General features: G+C 35.3%; 1 pseudogene; it reads right to left on the minus strand.

The window, feature by feature from the left end:
* Positions 1 to 6,833: 6,833 nt before the first annotated feature.
* Positions 6,834 to 7,799, minus strand: LOC118903836 (annotated as a pseudogene).
* Between the last annotated feature and the right edge of the window lie 5,835 nt (positions 7,800 to 13,634).

A 13,634-nucleotide genomic window follows, 5' to 3' on the forward strand; every position in this document is an offset into this window, starting at 1 on the left:
TATGATAAAAACCCTCCAGAAAGTAGGCATAGAGGGAACTTACCTCAACATAATAAAGGCCATATATGACAAACCCACAGCCAACATTGTTCTCAATCATGAAAAACTGAAACCATTTCCTCTAACATCAGGAACAGACAAGGGTGTCCACTCTCATCATTATTATTCAACATAGTTTTGGAAGTTTTAGCCACAGCAATCAGAGAAGAAAAAGAAATAAAGGGAATCCAAATGAGAAAAGAAGAAGTAAAGCTGTCACTGTATGCAGAAGATGACATGATACTATACATACAGAATCCTAAATATGCTACCAGAAAATTACTAGAGCTAATCAATGAATTTGGTAAAGTAGCAGGGTACAAAATTAATGCACAAAAATCTCTGCATTCTTATACACTAATGATGAGAAATCTGAAAGAGAAATTAAGGAAACTCCCATTTACCACTGCAACAAAAAGAATAAAAAACCTAGGAATAAACTTACCTATGGAGACAAAAGAGCTGTATGCAGAAAACTATAAGACACTGATGAAAGAAATTAAAAATGATACAAACAGGTGGAGAGATATAGCATGTTCTTGGATTGGAAGAATAAACATTGTGAAAATGACTATACTACCCAAAGTATTCTATTGATTCAATGCAATCCCTATCAAACTACCAATGGCATTTTTCACAGAACTAGAACAAAGAATTTCACAATTTGTATGGAAACACAAAGACCCCGAATTGCCAAAGCAATCTTTAGAAAGAAATACAGAGGTGGTGGAATCAGACTCCCTGACTTCAGACTATACTACAAAGCGACAGTAATCAAGGCAGTATTGTACTGGCACAAAAGCAGAAATATAGATCAGTGGAACAGAATAGAAAGCCCAGAGATAAACCCACACACATATGTTCACCTTATCTTTGATAAACGAGGCAAGAATATAAAATGGAGAAAAGACAGCCTGTGCAATAAATGATGCTGGGAGAACTGGATAGCTACATGTAAAAGAATGTAATTAGAACACTTCCTAACACCATACACAAAAATATACTCAAAATGGATTAAAGACCTAAATATAAGGGCAGGCACTATAAAACTCTTAGAGGAAAACATAGGCAGAACATTCTATGACATACATCACAGCAAGATCCCTTTTGACCTACCTCCTAGAGAAATGGAAATAAAAACAAAAATAAACCAATGGGACCTAATGAAACTTAAAAGCTTTTGCACAGCAAAGGAAACCATAAACAAGACCAAAGGACAACCCTCAGAATGGGAGAAAATATTTGCAAATGAAGCAACTGACAAAGGATTAATCTCCAAAATTTACAAGCAGCTCATGCAGCTCAATAACAAAAAAACAAACAACCCAATCCAAAAATGGGCAGAAGACCTAAATAGACATTTCTCCAAAGAAGATATACAGATTGCCAACAAACACATGAAAGGATGTTCAACATCACTAATCATTAGAGAAATGCAAATCAAAGCTACAATGAGGTATCACCTCACACCAGTCATAATGGCCATCATCAAAAAATCTACAAAAAATAAATGCTGGAGAGGGTGCGGAGAAAAGGAAACCCTCTTGCACTGCTGGTGGCAATGTAAATTGGTACAACCACTATGGCAAACAGTATGGAGGTTCCTTAAAATGTTAAAAATAGAACTACCATATAACCCAGCAATCCCACAACTGGGCATATACCCTGAGAAAACCATAATTCAAAAAGAGTCATGTACCACAATGTTCATTGCAGCTCTATTTATAATAACCAGGACATGGAAGCAACCTAAGTGTCCATCGACAGATGAATGGATAAAGAAAGTGTGACACATGTATACAATGCAATATTACTCAGCCATATAAAGAAATGAAATTGAGTTATTTGTAATGAGGTGGATGGGCCTAGAGAGTGTCATACAGAGTGAATTAATCAGAAAGAGAAAAACAAATACCGTATGCTAACACATATATATGGAATTAAAAAAAAATGGTTCTGAAGAACCTAGGGGCAGGACAGAAATAAAGATGCAGACGTAGAGAATGCACTTGAGGACATGGGGAATGGGAAGTGTAAGCTGCGACGAAGTGAGAGAGTGGCACGGACATATATACACTACCAAATGTAAAATAGATAGCTAGTGGGAAGCAGACGCATAGAGCAGGAAGATCAGCTTGGTCCTTTGTGTCCACCTAGCTGGGTGGGATAGGGAGGGTGGGAGGCAGACACACCAGGGAGGAGATATGCGGATATATGTACATTTATAGCTGATTCACTTTGTTATACAGCAGCAACTAAGACAACATTGTAAATCAATTTACTACAATAAGGATGTCAAAAATATATATATATATATATTTTATTGTGGTTAAACAAAACAAAATAAAACAAAACACTTTATATAAAATTTACATTTCACCACTTAAGTGTACAGTTCAGTAGTGTTGAGTATATTCATAATATTATAAACAGATCTCCAGAACTTTTTCATCTTGCAAATCTGAAACTCCATAAACAACAATTTCCCTTTTCCTAAGTGAAATAAGCCAGTCACAAAAAGACAAGCAAGACTCTTACCTACTGTGCTTTGAAGTGTTTTGCTACACAGCAAATATCAAATGAGAATATGCATATATTCCATATGCTAGACTCTGCCAAACAGGTTTTCAAAGTGGTTGGACCAGTTTATACTCCGGCCAGTATTGTATGCGACTTCCGGTTGCTCCACATTTGCAACATTGGGTGAGAGTGAAATATGCTCTCCTTTCCTCACTTATTCTCCCTCCACATCCTCTAGATTTTTCCTCTTGGTCAGTTAGGAAGATAAACCTCAGACTGAAATTGTATTGCAACTCATTTTCATTTGAGACATCCTGGTATGTGTGGGTAATCACACTTGCATTTTCATGATACTAATGAAATTGAACACCTTTTCACAAGTTTATCATCCAGTTGGATTTTCTCCTTTTTGAGAGTTGTGTTCAATATTTTGCACACTAAAAAAGGGGGAATACCTCTTTTCCTTATTGATTAACAGAAAATTACGAACATTCTATAAATCCGTATTTAATTCGTCATGTGCATTTCAAATATTCTGGCTCTGAAAATTGCATTTCACTCTCTTAAGGTGTCATTTGATAAACAAGTATTCTTAATTTTAATGAAGTGTAATTTATCAATCTTATGCTTTCTGAGTAATGCTTTGGTATGCTGTTTAAATAATTTTTGCTTCCACAAGATCATAATTTTTTAAACTATTCTAAAAAGTTTATTGCTTACCCTTAAACTTTTAGTTCTAATATCCATGTAGAATTGATTTTTGTGTATGGTATGAGATAAAGATTAATTATTTTTTCTTGTGGATATCTATTTGTCCTTGTACTATTTTTTATAAAGATCATTTTTTATACCAGATGTGAGAGGATGCACTTGAACTTCAGGGTCACTTTTTTCATGACCAAATGAATATATATGTATTGGTTTATTTCTGAATTATCTTTTTTGTTGCATTGCTCAAGGTATGTATACTTGCACCAATACTGTACTCTCTTTTTCATATGAATTTCTTATATATTTTATATTGGGAACTATAATTCATCTAGGTTTGTGCTTCTTTAAGATTACTTGGCTTTTCCTGTTCTTTTGTATTTCCATACTTCGTATTCTTAGACATAGAGATTTTCTTTTCTGCTGAAACTCAGAAATATAATTTATTTTTATATTATTAACTTTATCAGGTGATTTAACAAATGCATTTCATTTATTAATTCTTACTTATCTTTATATTCTTATGAAATTTCTATGTCCCTAATAATATATTCTTTTTTATTAAAGCATAGTTTATATACAATATTATATTAGTTTCAGGTATACAACACAGTGATTCAACATTTGTATACTTTATGAATTGATCACCACATTAGGTCTAGTAACCAACTGTCACCATACAAAATTATTATAATACTATTGACTATATTCCCTCTGCTGTTCATTACATCCTCATGACTTATTTATTTTATAATTTGAAGTTTGTACCTCTAAATCCCATTCACCTATTTTGCCCAACCCCTCGCCTCATCCCTTCTAGTAACTACCAGTTTGTTCTCTCTCTATATGACTGTTTCTATTTGGTTATGTTTGTTCATTTTTTTTTTGTTTTTATTCTACATATAAGTGAAATCAGACCATATTTGTCTTTCTCTAGCTGACTTATTTCACTTACTGTAACACCCTGTAGGTCCACCCATGTGGTTGCAAATAGCAAGATATCATTCTTTTTAATGGCTGAGTAATATTCAGTTGTATATATACACATATATATTAAGGCTTCTTTACCCATTCATCTATCAATGGACATTTAGGTTGCTTCCATATCCCAGATATTGTAAACAAAGCTGCAATGAACATAAGGGTGCATATATCCCTTCAAAGTAGTGTTTTTATTTTCTTCAGTTAAATACCCAGGAGTGGAATTGATGGATCATATGATAGTTTTATTTTTAATTTTTTGAGGAATCTCCATACTGTTTTCCATAGGGGTTGTGCCAATTTACATTCCCACCAGTAGTGTATTAGGCTTCTTTTCTTCTTCACACCCTCACCAACACTTGTTATTTCTTTTCTTTCTTTCTTTCTTTTCTTTTCTTTTCTTTTTTTTTTTAAATAATAGCAATGCTGACAGGCATGAGGTGGTATGTTATTTTGGTTTTAATTTGCATTTCCCTGTTGATTAGTGATGTTGAACATCTTGTCATGCACCTGTTAGCCATCTGTTTGTCTTCTTTGGAAAAATGTCTATTCAGATCCTCTGTTCACTTTTTAATGGGTTGCTTTATTTTTTGATGTTGAGTTTCATTAGTTCTTTTTTTTTATTTTAGATACTAACCCCTTGTTGGATATATCATTTCCACATATCTTCTCCCATTTTGTAGATGCTCTTTTCATTTTGTTGATAAGTTGTTTGTTTGTTTTTGTTTTTTTCTGTGCAAAACTTTTTAGTTTGATGTAGTTCCATTTGTTTATAATCACTTTTGTTGCCCTTTGCTTGATGAGACATGTCCAAAAAATATTAATAGACCAATGCCAAAGAGAGTAATGCCTAAAATTTCTTCTAGAAGTTTCATGATTTCAGATCATACATCTAAGACTTTGTCCCATTTTGAGTTTATTTTTGTGTACAGTGTGAGAAAGTAGTCATTTGATTCTTTTGCATGTAGCAGTCCAGTGTTTCTAATACTATTTATTGAAGAGGCTGTCTTTTTCCCACTATATATTCTTACCTCATTTGTCATAGATTAATTGCCCATATAAATATGTGTTCATTTCTGGGACCTCTATTATGTTCCATTGATCTATGAGTCTGTTTCTGTTCCAATGCCATAATGTTTTGACTACTGTAGCTTTGTAGTATAGTTTGAAATCAGGGAGTGTGATACATTCTGCTTTATTCTCCTTCCCCAAGATTGTTTTGGCTATTCAGGGTCTTTTGTGTTTCCATAAAATTTTTACAATTATTTGTTCTAGTTCTGTGAGAAATGCCATTGGTTCTGTGAGAAATGCCATTGATAGGGATTGCATTAATCTGTAGATTGTGTGGGGAAGTATGGCCATTTTAACAATATTAATTCTTCCAATTCATGAGTATGGTATAACTTTCTATCTATTTGTGTGATCTTCAATTTCTTTCAACATTGTCTTATAGGTTGCTGAGTACAGGTCTTTTACCTCCTTAGTTAGATTTATTCCTGCATATTTTATTCTTTTGATATAATTGTAAGCATGATGTCTTTGGCTGCAGGGCCTGGGAACCAGAGCTGGTGCCCCTTACAGGTGGGTGAGGCTGGTCCTGGGGCTAGTGATGGCCCACTGGTGGGAGGATCTGTGTTCCAGGGTCTCTGTCTGAGGGCCCTGGGCATCCTTAAGTTGATGTCAGACTCACTGGTAGGTGAGACTGGGTCCTGGGCCCTCTGGTGGTCAGGACAGGGTCCCTTAGGACCCAGCATGCTGGTGCATGGGCCTGTGTCCCTTCCTGGCTAGCTGATTGGTCTGTGACTTCACAGTAGTCTTGTGGGTGACCAAGTCCTGGTGCTGATAAGCTAGAGGGAGGATTCTAAAATGGCACTTGCCAGCATGAGTGTTCTCATGGTAGAATGAGCTCCCATAAATGGCTTCTGCCAGTTACTATGTCCCCAGGGTGAGCACTAGCTGCCTCCTGCCTCTCCAGGAGACTCTCCAAGATCAGCAGGTGGGTCTGACCCAGGGTCATTTCAAATTACTGCCTCCTCCCTGGGTCCTGGAGTGTGTGGGATTTTGTGTGTGCTCTTTAAGAGCGAAATCTCTGCTTTGTACAGCCCTCTGGCTCTCCCTAAAGTAAGCCCTTCTGGTTTTCAAAGCCAAACCTTCTTGGGTGTCATCTTCCAGGTGCAGAGATTCTCCATAAGAATTGCAATTATCCTCTGTTTGTGGATTGCCCACTCAGGGTTATGGATTGTTACTATACCCCATCTCTGCCCCTCCTATCCTTCTTGTTGTGGGTCCTTCTTTATATCTTTAGTTGTAGAAGATCTTTTCTGCTAGACTTCCAGTCTTTCTCTTCAATAGCTGGTCTGTAAATAGTTGTAATTTTGGTGTGTCTGTGGAAGGAGTTGAGCTCAGAGTCTCCCTAATCCACTATCTTGGCCACTCCAGTCAGAAGGACTTTCCAATAAAAAAAAGATTAAGGTGACTTGAAGGCTTTACTTCTATTTTTTGATTAAAAAATCAATTTGTTTATAGAATTTAAGTTTTATCTAGGACACTTTCTTGAATATAACCTTCCTGACATATTGACTCACTCATATAGTTTTGGGAAATAAATATCTACTGAGAACCTTTCTCAGAGCCGTCTTCACTTCTTTATTCCTCAGTGTGCAGACAAGGGGGCTGAATAGTGGGGTGATCACTGTATAGATCACTGCCACAAGTTGGTCCTTATAGGAGGAGAAAAAGGATGTGGGCCTCAAGTACATAAAGGAAGCAAAGCCATAGTGGAAAATAACCACAGTGAGGTGGGAGACACAGGTGGCAAAGGCCTTATGCTGTCCCTCCTCTGAGGAGATCTTGAGGATGGTGGAAACAATGAAGACATAGGAGATGAAGATCAACACTAAGGGAACCAGCAATACCAGAATGAGGAAGAAGATAACCATCTCCTTCTGGTTGGTGTCTGTGCAGCCCAGTTTTATGACAGGGGAAATGCCACAGAAAAAGTGGTTGATTCAGTTGGAGACAGAGAAGGGTACACTAAACACCAGGACGTTGGCAACCACAGAGATCAGGAAACCACAGAAGCCTGAGGCTAAAACCAACTGCATGCAGGTGGCTCAGCTGACAATGAGTGTATAGTTGAAAGGGTTGCAGATGGCAACATAACAATCATAGCTCATCACAGCAATTAGGAAACAGTTGGTTCAAGCCAAGCCCACAAAGAAATAGAGCTGGGAAACACACCCAGAGAAACAAATAATCAGACTGTGGAAAGCCCTTGGTCAGCATTTTGGTACAATGACAAAAGTATAGCAGATTTCAAAGCAGGAGATGCCAAAGAGAAAGAAGTACATAGAGGTGTGCAAAGCCCAATTCAGATGAATGACAGTCATGATGGTTGCATTGGCCATCAGAATGGTCAGGTAGTCCAGGAGGAAAATAAAGAAGAGATAGATTTGCAGATGTCCCAGGTTTGAGAATCCTATAATGTTGGACTCAGTGATCATATTCTGGTTCTGTCCCTCCAATAGGCACTGGTATTCTGACTCAGACATCCTAACATTCAGAACAGAAAGAATTTGACAAAAGTGAAATGCTCCCATGGAAACCACAAATATGTTTCTGTACAAAGCTAATAATACTGGTATGAAAAAATGAGTAACAAGTTAAGCACACTGATCAGGGAATGAGGGGAAAGCAGGAGGCACGAGGAGTAGTGATGTAAGTAATATCCTAATTCAATGATATCTGAAGAAATTTATTTTTGTAAGTTGTTTTCATTCTTTGTATTCTTATTCGCACAGAAGATTCATATCATATAAAGTTCATTAAATCAGTAAGTGATTTCAAGCTCATCTCATCCAATCCTGCCATTTTATGGAAGAAGAAACTGAAGCTTAAAAAAATTAAACCATTTGCTTAATTGACATGAGTTCACCTAAACTTAACAGAAGGAGTAAAATGATGAACTTAGAGAAGAAATCAATCAAATATAGACTAGGAAAAGAACATAAAAAATCAATAAAACTAAAAGCTGTCTTTTTGAAAAAATAAACAAAATTGACAAAGTCTCAGCTAAACTAAGTAGAATGAAAGAGAAGACTGAAATAAATAAAATAAAAAATGAGAGAGAAGATATTATAATGTATGCCTCAGAATTTAAAAAGGGACATAAATGAATATTATCAACAATTGTGCACCTATAAATTGGATAATTTAGAAGAAATGAACAAATTTCTAGAAAAATTAATCTACCAAAACTGTATCAAGAAGAAATAGAAAGCTTAAACAGACAATTAACAGATAAAGAGATTTATCAGTAATCAAAAATCTCTCAGCAAAGAAAAGTCCAGGACCAGATGGTTTCATGGGTGAATTCTACCAAACATACAAAGAATTAATACCAATCCTTATTAAACTCTTCGAAAAAATCAAAGAAGAAAGAACACTTTCAAACTCAAATTATGAGGCTAACATCACCCTAATACTAAGGCCATATTAAGACACAACAGAAAAACTACAGGCCAACATCCCTGATGAACATAGATGCAAAAATCCTCAACAAAATACTAGGAAATTATTGATAAATATAAGAGAATGTTAAATTTATTACATATTATTCTTTGGATGCAAGGATGGTTGAAGATATACAAATCAATCAATGTACTATACCACATTAATAAAATAAAATAAAATGCATGATAAAATCTATAGATGTAGAAAAGGTATTTGAAAAAATTCAACATCCAGTAATGATTAAAACTCTCTCCAAAGAACTTACCTTAACCCAGTAAAGTTTATACATGAAAAGCCAACAGCTAAATCATAATTGGTAGGAAAAAATTGAAAGTTTTTCTCTAAAATTGGATACAGTAGGGAGAGTTCCCACTCTCATCACTACTAATCAGCATAGTACTAGAAGTCCTAGCCGAAACAATTAGACAAGAAAAGGAAAAAAAAAACATCCAAATCAGAATAAGAAAAGTTAAATTACTTCTATTTGCAGATGGTACAATCATATATGTAGAAAACGCTAACAATTCAATCAGAAAAACTATTAGAACTAGTAAACAAATTTAGTAAAGTAGCAGATACAAAATCAACATAAAATCAGCCATTTTTCTATACACAAACAATGAATTTTCCAAAAAGGAAATTAAGAAAACAATCTTATTCACAATATCAACAGAAAGAATAAAATATTTAGGAATTAACTTAGCCAAAGAGGTGAAAAACTTATACACTGAAAACTATAAAATATTGAGAAAGGAAATTAATAGAGAAACAGATAAATGGAAAAAGATTCAGTGTTCATGGGTTGAAAGAATTAATATTGTTAAAATGTCTATACTACCCAAAGTGGTCTACAAACTAAATGCAATCCCTATCCAAATCCTATAAGCATTCTTTACAGAAATAGAAAAAAAGTCTTGAAGTTAATATAGAAACACGAAGGACACTGAATAGTCAAAGCAATCTTGAAGAAGAACAGCAAAGCTTGAAGCTGCACATTTTATGATTTCAAATTATATTACAAAGCTACAGTAATCAAAATGGTATGCCTATGGCAAAATCAAACACATAGACCAACAGAACAGAATAGAGCCCAGAACTAAATCTATGCATTTATGGTCTATCTATAACTTACAGATCTATAATTTAAGTTTAAATTTTTATATTAAGCAAAACATTTTCAGAAAAATAAAATCAAATATGTAACAATCATAAAAAAAATAGGATCAATTACCTTACCTAGTGTAAAAGCCCCTTTCTGTCTGTAGAGTATTTGTACAATAGAACAAAGTAGACTGAAGTAACCATAGGCAAGTCTCAATTTCTGTTTTTGTGTTTCCTGATAGAAACAACACTCCTTTGGAAAGTAACACCTCTAAACTACGAAGCTCTTCATTATGAAGTCATTAGAGGTAATAATGAAAAGAATCATTTCCGTCTCCCCTTACATTGATTCCCAGACTTACATATTCTTGTTATTGGAGAATAGGCACAATACATTGTTTGCTAGTTCAGAGTATACACTGCCTTGAGTAGACATGTGGGGTTCCATCATGTGTTGTCACACAGGCGGTGCTCTATCTGAGCCTTCAGTAAGCCATTTAATTTTCTATATGACACCTCATAATGAGTGATATGTACATAGAAGGAGCCAGGTTTCCCATTATTATTTTCTAAGTACAGTTTCCTTACTGACTTATGAGGTAATTTCTATTAAAGACCAAGTTTCCAAACATACATAGATCAATGTCTGAGCTCTTCTTTCTGTCTCTTTGTAATATTTAACTCTTCCTATTCCAGTAGCAAGCTCTCTTTATCACTAAGGCATCTTACTATTGGGAAAAGTGAGCCTCTATATCACTTTTCCTTTTTCAAAAATGTCTTATTATTCCATGTAAACTTTAGAAATTTGTATTGTCAGGTTGCCTTCACAATTCATGCTGGGGTTTGGAATGGAATTATATTGCTTTTGGTTTAGCTTGGATGAAATTGACAACTTTATATATATAGTTATTCTAGTAAAAAAAAATTAAGATAACAAGAAATTTAATGATAATGTTCAAATAGGTTTAAGACACTTGTTAAAAATTTAGGTTTTGGCAGAACACCCCAATGGTTCTAATTAGGATTTCTATGGACAAAAACCTGAGAAGATAAATTTGCAATTAAGCCCTCTTTTGATTTATAAACACTAAATTTGAGAATCACTGGACAAATATACCAGTTTCCTGACTTAAAATTCAATGAAAAATTTCCACTTGGCCTCTGCATTACAGTCTTAATTGTGGTGATTTTCCCTTCAGAATCCATAACATATGGGCTCAACTTCCAGTGAAGACATGGGCTAATTATGTTTATGGCTCCTACTCCTCAGGTACCTCAACTAAGGCTACCTTTGAGAAACTTATGACATTATTTTCCAAAATAACCTTGACTTCTAATTAACCCCAGGGCAATGTCTCCAGTGCAGTAGATCAAGTCTCAGGAGTCCAACGATCAGTGTATACTTCTAATAACCACACCCCATGTTGGTCACCAGAATTTCTAAAGATAATGACTTTGGCTGGACAAGTTGAGAGTCCTAATGGATAGAGGAAGATGCAGAGGAGAGCTTCTGTCCCAAGGCAGATTCACTCTCTTTTGCTGATATTTCTTCAGGTTCTGGTCTTTGGCTTAGAATCTACTTGTCAAGGGATCGCAGATCCTGAATGTTTCTGTCTGAATTGAAAGGAGGAGAGCAATGTAGGTACTTACTGAGCAGTGGGAATATTGCTCTAGTCTGGGGTTGTGGGGTCTAGACCTGAGTGAGGGCTAGTGCTTGTGAACATTGGCCCCCCATTGCAATTCTGGCAAGTGGCAAGGATAAGAAGGAGAATCACGGGCTGCTTTTAACTTCAGGTACTAAAAGTGATTTGGCATCGTCCATATAGTTCTCTGAATTTTTCTTAATGATCAGATTGGGTCATTTTTGCTGCCAGTTAGATTTTCTTTTCTTTTTTTATTTTTTCTTTTTTTGAACTGGTTGCCTCATGGACTACGTGAAACACATACTTAACTAAATCCTCATTTCTCTATCTGCTGTGTACTCATGGATGCATATTCTTAGTTATAATCTAATACTTAAGTTCCATTTTAATAAGGCAATTCAGGATTTTCATGTGTATCTAAGAATACAAAAATTCCACTTCTTTAATATCTGAGGCTGGGTACATAATTTCTCTCAGTTAATTGACTGATTTTTTCCCCTAAGATAAGTATTTGAAAACATCAAAATTTTGCATCAGAAAAATTTGTAGATTTGCCCCCTTTTTGAGGTACCCAGTACCCTCAATTATTGAGTCACTGTTTAAGCTTAAATTATATAAAATTTTTTGGAGCATCGAAGGAGTTAGAAAAATAAGGTGCAGAAGTGTCATCTCCAAGGATCATAACATGAATTCCATTGCTTGGTTCTAGAATATCGTAAAGGGAATTTAGGGATCATCTAACTAGAGAATTTTGGAGTCTCTGAGATGAAAAGTATCTTAAGGATTAGTATTCAAACTTTACCCTAAGTCAAAACTTCTTCTGCAACATGTTATTCAAGGAGCCTCCGTTTAAGTACTTTCAACAGTTTATTACAGTTATTGCTGTATCACCTTTAATTTTAAAAATAAAAAAACTGAATATCCAAGTTAAGTACCTTGCCCGAAGTCACACAAAGCTAGACCTGAAATATAGATATTCTCACTCCAAACTGAGGGATCTTTTACCTTAATTTTATAGCCTGTGGGTATTTGCTGGAAGATCTTTTTATTCTTCTGCCCTTATGTCTTTCTATCCTTAGTACTGATATAACACGCTCTGGTGGTCTTTGATGTCTTCTTGAGCAGATGGGGGCTACCTTCTCAGATATACTGTGCCAGTGAGTCTCCATACACCACGAAAAGGGAAAATATATCAATCATACAACTCATTTAGACTGTGGGGTTATAGTAAGTGTATGTAAAAATCCCCTTAACTGAAATCAGCTGCTCTCATGGGTTTGAGTGACAAATAATCTAAACTGTTTTCTTTTTTGTTTTTTGTTTTTGGTATTGGGGAGAAACAGGTGCTCCTTCAGCATCAGATAATTCTAACTTCTGTGGTCTACTCTATAATTCATACTCAGTGGAGTGAGAATATAGTGGGGATGAGGTGTGGATTAGTTGACAGTAGATCCAGAAAAATCTTGGGAAAGTAATAAGAAAAGGATAAGCAATGATCATAAATTTAGATTTCCCTCAGTGTTTTGAAAGAGGCAGGGTCCCTTTGTCCAGGTGGAGGTATTATACAGGGAAACTGCCTTGTTAGTTTGCTATTCTTCATATAGAAAACATATGTATATTATACCAATATATATAAGTATACACATACAAATATATGTATATAACAGGGATATATATGGTATTTACTTTCTTTATATTTATATATAATAAAGATACCTTTAGAGTTACAGAATGAAAAACATTCCTATTATTTGTGTTGAAGAACTTTAAAACCAGCATGTGTGACTATCTAATATTAACTTCAAATAATTACACCTACTAAGTTTATGACCAATTTCTAGTAATTAAGAAAGAACAAAACTTATCTTCAGGGGAGAGAAGATGGCGGAAGAGTAAGACGCGGAGATCACCTTCCTTCCCACAGATACAGTAGAAATACATCTACACGTGGAACTGCTCCTACAGAACACCCACTGAACGCTGGCAGAAAACGTCCGACCTCCAAAAAGGCAAGAAACTCCCCCCGTACTTGGGTAGGGCAAAAGAAAAAAGAAATAACAGAGACAAAAGAATAGGGACAGCACCTGCACCAGTGGGAGGGAGCTGTGAAGGAGGAAAGATTTCCACGCA

The sequence above is a fragment of the Balaenoptera musculus genome, chromosome 1 (genome assembly GCF_009873245.2).
Source record: "Balaenoptera musculus isolate JJ_BM4_2016_0621 chromosome 1, mBalMus1.pri.v3, whole genome shotgun sequence".
Classification (NCBI taxonomy): Eukaryota; Metazoa; Chordata; class Mammalia; order Artiodactyla; family Balaenopteridae; genus Balaenoptera; species Balaenoptera musculus.